Source organism: Octopus bimaculoides, chromosome 6 (assembly GCF_001194135.2).
Source record: "Octopus bimaculoides isolate UCB-OBI-ISO-001 chromosome 6, ASM119413v2, whole genome shotgun sequence".
NCBI classification, from domain to species: Eukaryota; Metazoa; Mollusca; class Cephalopoda; order Octopoda; family Octopodidae; genus Octopus; species Octopus bimaculoides.
Window position 1 is genome coordinate 86,313,775 of NC_068986.1, and position 11,634 is coordinate 86,325,408.

Genomic DNA, 11,634 nt, shown 5'->3' on the forward strand with positions numbered 1-11,634 from the left:
TATATATATGTAAAGTAACATATGCACACACAAATATATGTAATACATAATATAATATAATATATAATACAATGTATTATATATATATATATATATGTGTGTGTGTATGTGTGTGTGTGTGTATGTGTGTGTAAATATATATGTATGTGTGTGTGTGTGTGTGTGTGTGTGTGTGTGTGTGTGTGTGTGCGCGTGTGTGTCACGTATGCCATTTCAGAAAAAAAAGAAATTAAAAATTAAGTGTGTTTGTGTATGTGAATGTGTGCCTGTTAGATAATGGTGTGGTGGCATAATTTACTATTTTTTCAGGATATTAATAATTTTCAGTTATTTACACTTCCTATTTCGGTTTGGTGAGCAATTATTGTTTATATTACTGAGAATCTGTTCCAATTTCAGACACAAATTCCTCTCTGTTTATAAAATGTACGTTTGTGTATATGTAAGACATAACCATTATTTATGTATTTCTGTTTATGTGAATTCATATCAGCTTACGTTTCTATGTAAATAGATGTTTGTTTAGTTTAGACAATTTTTAATATATATATGATTATATATGAGAAAATGTTTTCTAAGTTTTCATTTTCCTCTTCCTCATATTTCTATGCATATCCTTACAGCTTGTGTAATATATATATATATATATATATATATATATATATATATATATATATATATATATACGAAATGATACACGCTGCTTGTATATGGCAAATGTAGGGCACAGTGCCTATTAGACATGATGCTTCAAAATCTTACCTCTGTTGTTAAACCTCTATACCGCCAGTTCAATTTACTCTTATGTAACACAACTTTTATAGTATTACGAGCACATTTTGGCCACTGTAGCATTACTTCTACAAAATAACTTAAGTATTCACATCTCTGCAACAAAATATCTGTTTTAAAACCTTTACACTTTATCATCGCAACAATCTCAAAAATGTTTCGATAAAACACCACCAATTATTATAATTGAATGCCTTTTCACTGGCTTCAAGCTGCGGCTAGTCTTCGACAGTCGCCTTCTCTGGATCTAGCGGCTACTTGTAGGTTCAGGTTTATCGTCCGTTTCCTGACGGTCTTGCGCAAGAATTCCACTATCGGCCAAGACGGTTAACAACTATGAAATTCTCATAAGCTCATGCGTTTATATATATGTTACCATTCTTCTCTAAAAAGGATATCCTTCTTCACGTTTCTGGAATGAACCAAATACAGAAGTTTGTCGAGCGAGTTTAGCCATATTCAGTTGAAATAAGACCAACACATCGAGCCTAAAGACGAAAGCGAGTTGATGTAGATATTTTCAACACCCGATTTGAATATCTGGAGAATATCTGCGATCATGACGCTTGCAAGGGTCTGATGTCAAGTAACTGCTCCATATTATAAAACAAATAAATGCGCCCTTTTCAAAGCCAAGCCAAGCCAGGCTCATGTCTATCTGTTTGTCTGTCTGTCTGTCTGTCTGTCTCTCTCTCTCTCTCTCTCTCTCACGTGCTTGTATGTAATAAGTATGCTTCCCAACCATGTGGGTTTGGGCTCAGCACCTTGGCCATGTGCCTTCTGCTTTAGCCCCGAGCTGACCAAAGTCTTGGGAATGAATTTGGTAGAAGGAAACTCAAAGAAGCTCCTACCTCTGCTTCCGCCCACGCTGTCACACCTACAGCTACCTCTCCAACACCACTATATCTTGAATGTCACTACAGCCGGCTCCTTTATGTGCACATCTACTTATGCTATTTACTGCACCACCTGCTCTCTCTGTCCTTCTCTATACATTGGACAAATGGGACGCCGACTGGATGACGGGTTCGTGGAGTACTTCCGAAACATCAGACTCAGCAATGACACCCCGGTCTCACGTCACTTCCTCTCCACCGGTCATTCGTGCAACATCTGTCTGTGTTCGGATTATCTCTGCACAGGGGCCACCAGGACTGCTGCCTTCACCGTGAATAGGAATTAATCTTCTGTCTTTGTTCCTTTGTGCCATATGGGATGAATTCACTTTCTCTTTACATCTTACACCAACCCACACGGATTCCCACACACCTCCCATGCCAAATTGCTCCTCTAAAATCCTCAAGGCGATACTCCTGCAAGGCTATACTCCTCCTATTCAATGAGTTAAAGAAATATATGTCACATATGATTTAGACGTATATGTAAAAGAAGTATATGACACATACAAACACACGTGCACGCACGCGTGTGTGGTCACAACCGTTGGTGACGTTATTAGGCATTGTTTCCCTACATTGGCAGAGCACCAGACAACTCACATTCAGATTTATTGTTTATCATATGAAATATGCCACAAACTGGAAGGTGTAGTCGCGTAAGGGGGAACATAGTAGGGGAAGTCAGAGAACTTCATTACAGTTTTTCGTAATCTGTTATGTTTCCGTTCTGTAACAATGTAACCTTGAATCAAATGTTATAAAAATGGGTTCTTACTGTTCTTGTTTCGACGCTCTAACGTTTCATTCGTTAACGTTTTTCTTCCATTTCAAAAGTCATGAGCCTTATAGAAATATCACATTAATATTCTTTTCTACTCTATGTACAAAACCCGAAATTTGGGAGGATGTGGCCAATCGATTAGATCGACTCCAGTATAGAATTGGTACTTAATTTGTCGAACCCGAAAGGATGAAAGGCAAACTCGATCACGGCGAAATTTGAACTCAGAACATAAAGACAGACGAAATACCACTAAGCATTTCGCCCGGCATGCTAACGTTTCTTATTTCTTTATTGCACACAAGGGGCTAAACATAGAGGGGACAAACAAGGACAGACAAAGGGATCAAATCGATTACATCGACCCCAGTGCGTAACTGGTACTTATTCAATCGACCCCGAAAGGATGAAAGGATGAAATCAGAACGTAACAGCAGACGGAATACCGATAAGTATTTCGCCCGGCGTGCTAACGATTCTGCCAGCTCGCCGCATTCAGTTCTTATAATATTTCATTAATATTACAACTGAAGGTGCTGAGCTGCCAGAATCATTAGTACGCTGGTTAAGATGCTTAGCGGCGTTTAGGCCGTGTATATGTTCTGAGTCCATATTCTGCCTTTCTTCATTTTGGGGTTGATAAAATAAGCTCCATTTATGCACTTCAGTCATTGTAACCGACTTTCTCCTTTTCCCGGAATTGCTGGCCTTGTGCCAAAATGCGAAATCAATAATATTATAGCAACTGTTTCTATTTTCAGTATCAAATACACGAAGGGACACTCTATCGAAGTCACTTCCGTCTAAGAACTCCATTCGATAACTGTAGTGTGAATTCATCATTGCAGAATTCAATCAATATTTGAATAAGTTTTCAGTAAATACATTCATAATGTCGTCGGATAGAAATAACGAAACTGCTTTGGTGTGGGATAGGTTTTCTAGCTACGCGAAGGTTCCAGTTGGCCGAAGTTCCCAATACGATTTTCAGTCTGGTTCGATACAACCTACACACACTGTAGTAGTTTAAATTGCAATGATCAAATTGTCCACTTCTCTTGAGAACAAAGTTTAATGGATGATAAACTTGTTTTATTTTGGCATTTCATTGTAGAACGTCATGTTTACATACACACACGGCCGGCTCAAGTTGCCAGCAATTCGGGCAGTCGCCTGGGGCGCCATGTGCTTTTTAGTCTACATTTTCAGTTTTCTCCTTATGAAAGTTTAAAAGAATTTACCTGTAAAGGCACCGAAGTTCAGCTTGCCTTGGGCGCAAATGACCCTAGGGCCGACCCTGAACAACCATATTGATACACAAAATGTTGGCTTCAAACTTTGGCACAAGGCCAGCAATTTTAGGTGAGGGCGTAAGTCATTTACATCGACCCCAGTGCTCAACTGGAACTTATCTTATCGACCCCGAAATGATGAAAAGCCAAACCGACTTCAGAACGTAAAGCTACTATGTATTTTCCCCGGTGTGCTAACAATTCTGCCAGCCTGCAATCTTATTTAATACACACAATTTTGGTTAATAATTTGGGACGAGACCAGCAATTTTGTGAGAGGGGGTTACATAAGTGCACTCAACTGGTACTTATTTCATGGACTGCGAAGGGGGATGAAAAGCAACGTCGAGCACGTTGGAATTTGAACTTAGAACGTTAAGACATGAAATGTCTTTACGTAAAGACAGACGGAATTCAGCTAAGCCTTTCACCCGGCGTGCTGATGATTCAGCCAACTCAACGCCTTTTTTTAATACGCAAAATATTGCAACCTTAAAATTAACATGATTTAAACCTTAACCCATGCTTTACATTGAACATTAAATAATTACATATAACGAATAGAAAAACTATGCCTCCCTGCTCTCTCAGATTGAAAGCTAAAAGAAAGGAAAATGACGTGTTGACTGAATGATACATTATATAATTTGATTTATAGGAAACACCTTCTATTGTCACAAAGACATACACAAAAATTTTATTGTGAAAAATATTAACGCTGAATTGCCTGTCAAAACATTTTTGAACGTCAAGGTGAACGCATGACAGGCACATACACAATGGTAAATTTGTAATATAAATTGAATGAGCGCTATTATTGGATTAATATCATGCAAGTTATAAGAAAATGTGCAGTTACATATAAATTAATAAAGAAATATTAAAGAGAAAGAAGAAGAATTGAATGAGAAATGAGAAAGAATGAAATACATAAAATAGTAATAAGAGTGAGGAAAGTATGAAAAGAAGAGATAGAAAGTAAGAAATCATTATATTTTGTGCAAGTTTGAAATACAGTTGAGAGCGTAGGCAAAATAATGGCAAAAATGAATGAAGTTAGTTTATAAAAGATTCATTAATGATAGTCAGAGACAGAATTATGGAAAGGAAAGAAACAAGTGGCAGATAGACAAAGATATTATTTACGAATTACAGAAATGGAGAAAAGCGTGAGCAATAAAATTGAAGTTTAAAGGGGAGACGAGTTTAAAATGAGGGGAAAGGGAAGCAAAGTAAAAGACAACGTAAGAACTGTATAGGAAAATTGAAAAGAAATACTCAACATGAGTATTTGTTCATTGAAATGTTTAAAAAGAAATTTTTAATAATGTATGTATCTTCTTTCCTGTTATTCTCTCTCTATAGAACTACATACATGCATACATACATTCCTTTCTACTCTTGGAACAAACGCCGAAATTTTTGAGAAGGGTTCAGTCGATTACATCGACCCTAGTACGCGACGGGTTTTTAATTTATCAACCCCGAAAGGATGAAAGGGAAAGTCGAACCCCGCGGAATTCGAACTGAAAACGTAAAGACAGACGAAATGCCGCTAAGCATTTCGCCCGGCGTGCTAACGTCTCTGCCAGATCGCTACCTTCTGTTCACATATATTCATTAGATGACTTGAAAAGGCGGTTATCAAAACTCTTGAGATGCATCAGGAAAAAGTATCAGTTTTTAACAGCTGTTGGCATTAGCTACATGTTGGGTAATTTTTTGCATGCATACATAAATGTATGTATGTGTATATGTATGTGGGTGTGTGTGTACACGTGTCTGTGTGTGTTGTACATGGGTTCATGAACATGGGTTTATGTGTGTATTTTGTGTGTGTATGTAAATGTTCATGTCGAATAACTCCAAATTTAATGTTCTCGTGTGTTATATACTTAATCTATTATAAAACGTTACTATAAAAGAAGTACTTTATATCGAGATTCCTCATTTATAAACCGCTGTAAAAAGGTTATTGATATTATATATTTGAAATCTCAAATACAAATAGGGTCCATCGGAATGGTTTTAATACAGATTCATCCATTTCATTCAGAATGCTTGGTTCCGACAAGAGGTTGTAATCAAAATTACGTGTCAAAAATAGCACAATTTAATTGATACATTCATCTGATAAACCCCTTGTAATTATAACTTCCATGTTGTGGATAACTTTTACAGTCAGTATATCTCAATGGAAATTGTCTGTCACTCTGAAAAAAAAATACTGTAGGTCTCGTGACAATATCTAAGAACATCACCAACATTTATGTCTTCCAGTAGTTTCTACACACTGAAGGTCATCTGTGCAAAATAATATTTTTAACATTTTCTCGCCCTATACATATCTAAAATAAATTTATCAGGCGTTTGGTAATGAGCTTGCTTCCCAACCACATGATTCCGGGTTCAGTCGCACTGAGTAACACTTTGGGCAAGTGTCTTCTATTATACCCTCGGGTCAACGAAGGCCTTCTGCGTGGATTTGGTAGAGGGAAACTGAAATGTATATATATATATATATACATATATATATATATATATATATACAAAACATACAAGCACTAGGATCTGAAATAAGATATCACGACAGTTAATATCATCAGTGAATAAAATTTGAAATTGATGGTATCAACAGTAGTAAAATAGGTGGTTCGCAGGCAAATAGCGCTATTTAGCTATATATTACAAATCAGCACGAAGTGTAAGGATGCATAAAAGCAGACACCTGCTAGAAATAAGAGCTAAAGTCTCAGTGAAACCACCAAGATAACAGAAAAATAAAAGTAGGCGAGGAAACAGAAAGAATTAATACATTCAAAAGCACAACTACAAGAGATAGTGTGTGTGTGTGTGTGTGTGTGTGTGTGTGTGTGTGTGTGTGTGCGTTTGTGTGCCTGTCTTTGTCCACCCGCCATCATTTGACAACCGATGTCGGTGTGTTTACGTCCCCGTAACTTAGCGGTTCAGCTAAGAACCCGATAGAGTAAGTACAATGCTTACAAATAATAAGTCCTGGGATCAATTTATTCGAATAAGGGCTGTGCTCCAGGATGGCCGCCGTTAAATGACTGAGACAAGTACAAGAATACAGGAATATATATATACATATGTATGTCTGTATGTATATCAAAAAAGTATGAAAGAGCCATATGTTCAAACGATCGGTTTTTCGGAGTTTATGGCGTATATCTATGTCCCCACACAGTCACTGCAGTGCGTACTTTAGAATATCTTAATACTTTAGTAATCGTCTATACAGGAATATATTGTGTTTTTGATGCAGTACGTCCATAAGGGACATTATCACCTCACGAATAACGCAATAAATTTGCTTTTTGCTGTGTATTTAAATTAATCATCATGCAGATAGCTAAATATCTATGTACGCATGTATGTATGTATATACGTACGTACGTACCTACATTTGTATATATATGTATGTATTTTCGTCATTATTCAGTTTATTTCTAACCAATAGAGAGAGAACCGGTTTCTAACATAGATCCAAGGCTCCTTCATTTTGTTTACGTATGTAAGTATGTATGAATTTATATGGATACAGACATGGCTGCTTGCTTCCCAACCATATATTTCTGCGATCATTTCAACTGCGCGATAATTTGTGTGAGTGTCTTCTATACTGGCCTCGGGCCGACCAACCCCTTGTAAGTGGATTGCCTGACAGAAACTGAAAGAAGTCATTCGTATGTGTGTATGTGTGTATGTATGTGTGTATGTGTGCATGTGTTTGTGTCTACTTGTGTATGTGTGTATGTCTGTGTGCCTGCGTGTGCATGCGCTTCTGCCTGTGTCTGTGCCCTACCACTTCTTGGGAAAATGTGTTGGTACATTTACGTTCCCGTAATTTAGAAGTACGCTAAAGCAGTTCCGGCTTTAAAAGAGAAGAACTGGAGTTGATCCAGTCGACTAAGTACTTCCTCAAGGTAGTGCCCCAACGTGGCAGTAGTCTAATGACTGAAACTAGTATAGAATAAAAGATACTACATACACCTGAGTAGCCGTGTCTGTGAGTGTATGTATGCATGCATACATACACATATGTAAGTATAGATATATGGATGTAATATGAAAGCATAGCCGTCTCTTGAAAATGAATTCGACTAGGTAGTAAGAACCATACTACATGCACGTAGGCACACAAATACACACGCGCAAACACATATGTGCCTGGGTATGTTGGTGAGCGTGACTTTACGGTTATCTACGAGTGTATTTTAATCAACACTTACAATAACAATATTGAATAGAATTAGAATAAAATGTATGAAAATCTTCTGGAACGCGACTTCAATATATTACATGATTATCAATAACTTAATCTCCTGTCCCTCTATCTTCTGTTTCGTAAAAGTATTTAGATTATGGCAATAAACTGCCAAATTCTGGAACGGTCACTTTCAATGTTCATTCTTCAATATTCACCATTCTTAATGTCTCGACTGATTCATACAAATGTGTCTACGTAATTATGTATATATATATTTCTACATGTATATCAGTCCAAGACGTATGCGTTCATGACGGAGTGCGTATGTATCAATGCATGAAGTTAGAAACAGAGATAGATAGATAGATAGATAGATAGATAGATAGATAGATAGATAGATAGATAGATAGAGAAAAGAGAGAGATGAGAGAGAGACGGAGAGAAAGAAAGAAAAGCGATATACATGCATGTATGTATGTAAATCTTAGATTTATAAGTCGTATATGTCTAACTGTGTTGGTGTATATATTCAAAACTGTCTAGGTTATTATTTTCTGGTTGTGTGATTGTCAATGTACTTCTGCCTGTCGTACACGACAATGTATGCATGTATGTATATATGTATGTATGTATGTATGTATGTATAAATATATATATTGTTGCATTTGTATATGTACCTATGTGTATATATATATATATATATATATATATATATATACACACACATATATATATATATATATATATATATATATATATATATATATATATATATATATATACATATATACATACACACGCACATGCACACGCATATATACACTCATATATATACATACATACGTATGTATATATACGCATGTATATGTACATCTGCGTATGTCTATGATTTTGTATGTGGTTTTTTGGGGAGGGGGGTTGTAAGGAGATATGTATGTGCATACGCCAGCTTCTTTTTGTTTTGTTATCCAGTCTATGTGTTTGCATGGGCAAATTCATTGTATTTGTAATTGTATATAAGTGTTGCTTCTGTACGTATGTAATACAGATAAGTGTACTCTTCTATCTATCATTGTTGCATCAGTCTCTCTCTCTCTCTATCTTTCTATACACACACGCACACACACACACACACACACACACACATACACACACACACACATATATATATATATACTGTATATATATATATATATATATATATATATATATATATATATATATGTATGTATATATGATCTAGGTCTCCAGTTATTTAATGCTATGTAATTTCGCTTGTTTATGCACATTCTGTGCAATGAACGGAGATCATTTTTAATCTTATTTATATTCAAGACATGTTTTATAGAGATAGATCCGTATATATTTATACTAATTTAAACAAAAAATACATTGCATATAAACATAGGAGTATATATATGTGCGTGTAGGTGCTCGCGTGCACACGCAGGCACACACACAAACATATATACGTATTTATTTATACATAATTTATATACCTCGATATGTATATATACATTCATTCACCCCAGACGACACATTATGATCTATCTCTATATGCGTATATAAATAAACCTATATATGTAGTTATCTTTCATTCTATCTACAGATATATGTGTGCGTGTGTGTGTGCATGTGTATGCGCGTGTGAGAGTGGCTCGCGTGCGTACGCACGTGCGCATGTTGAGAGCCCATGCGTGTGTCTGTTTATATATAATGTAATACTTCTACCCTGGAAATAAAGTCACGTTTCGGGGCTCCATAGTGTCTCATAGTCCCTGGAAGGGAATAACTTTCTACAAGAAACTATGGTACGCACCCTTCCAAAATAGCAAAAACACAAATCACTAGTTATCTTTCACTTCACTATTACAAACACCGACATTTTACATCTTTTATACCACTCTCATTAATTCATTCACTATAGAAAATAAATCTTTTAGCAGAAGAATTATTGAACTACTTCCATTGTATTAACGTTTCTTATCGTGCAACAATAATTCCGACGGTTCAGAAAAAATAAATGTATTCCACAAGAATCACCTCAGCCTCCATCTTGCTAGTCATCTGCGCACATCGTAGTAAAACGTAACTGGAATGATGCGTCATTAGTCTTTATACTTGATAGATCACGCATACATTCTGAATCAGACAGCATTGCAATATCTCGTGGCTGTGTGTATACCAGAGCTGCAATATATCTTGGATCTAAGAACAGCGTGGTTAAACCATTGACTATTGTTTAGCGTCTTCTATACAATGTCCACTTATTCTTCCTTTATATATTTGTCATCAGATATTTTCTTCTGTTAGTTTCAAAACATCATATTAGATATTGCAATTTGTGTTTTAACAATACTGGCTATGACCGATAAAACTACCTGATATATAACAGCTCCAGTTTCCAAGGTTTTTTGCCAGGGATTCCGTTACGTGTCTTCTGCTATGCCCTCGCGATGACCAAAGCTTCGTGAGTGGATTTGGTAGTTAGGCAGAATTTTAGATAAGCCCATCGTTTCTTTCTCTGTCTCTCATATATATACATATATATATATACATACATAGATATATATACATATATATTCACACACATATATATATATACATATACATATGTATATATACATATATATAATAATACAAAGAATATATATACATGTATACACACATATATGTACATACTTACATCTACATGTGTATATACATGCATATCAGGGTACAGGACGTTAGAACAATAAATTACGTGGCACCTTGGGCATGTGTCTTCTACTATAGCCTCGGGCCGACCAAAACCTTGTGAGTGGATTTGGTAGACGGAAACTGCAAGAAGCCGTCGTATATATGTATATATATATATATATATATATATATATATATATATATATATATATATATATATATATATATATATGTGTGTGTGTATATGTTTGTGTGTCTTTGTTTGTCCCCCCAACTTGACAACCGACGCTGGTGTGTTTACGTCCCCGTAACCTAGCGGTTCGGCAAAAGAGACCGATAGAATAAGTACTAGGCTTACAAAGAATAAGTCCTGGTGTCGATTTGCCCAACTAAAGGTGGTGCTCCAGCATAACCGCAGTCAAATGACTGAAACAGTTAAAATAGTATAGGAGTATGGGTTCCATTATTTTATTTCTGAGCTTTACAAATTGTAATAAATTTATTTGTTGTGTCATGTCTTTTAAAATATATTTTCATCATTTTATAACATACAAATAAATTATTCATATATCGATTATTTCTTCATTTTCTTTTTCCCCCTTAATATCGATAATATACAACTTCAATAATCCGCAACATATACCAATGACTTTCGCGTTATATGGAAGGGATTAACCAGTGGAATATCTTGGATTATATAATTCTAAATGCGGATATGACCTCCTAGTATTAACTATATATATATATGTGTGTGTGTGTGTGTGTGTGTGTGTGTGTGTGTGTGTGTGTGCCCGTATGGTAAGAAGCTTGCTTCCCAACCACATGAGTCTGGGTTCAGTCCCATTGCTTGGTAACGCAGGCAAATGTCCTCTACTCTAGCGTCGGTCCAACCGATGTCTTGTGAGATGATCTAGTAGACGGAAACTGAAAGAAGCCTGATGTATTTATATATATATATAT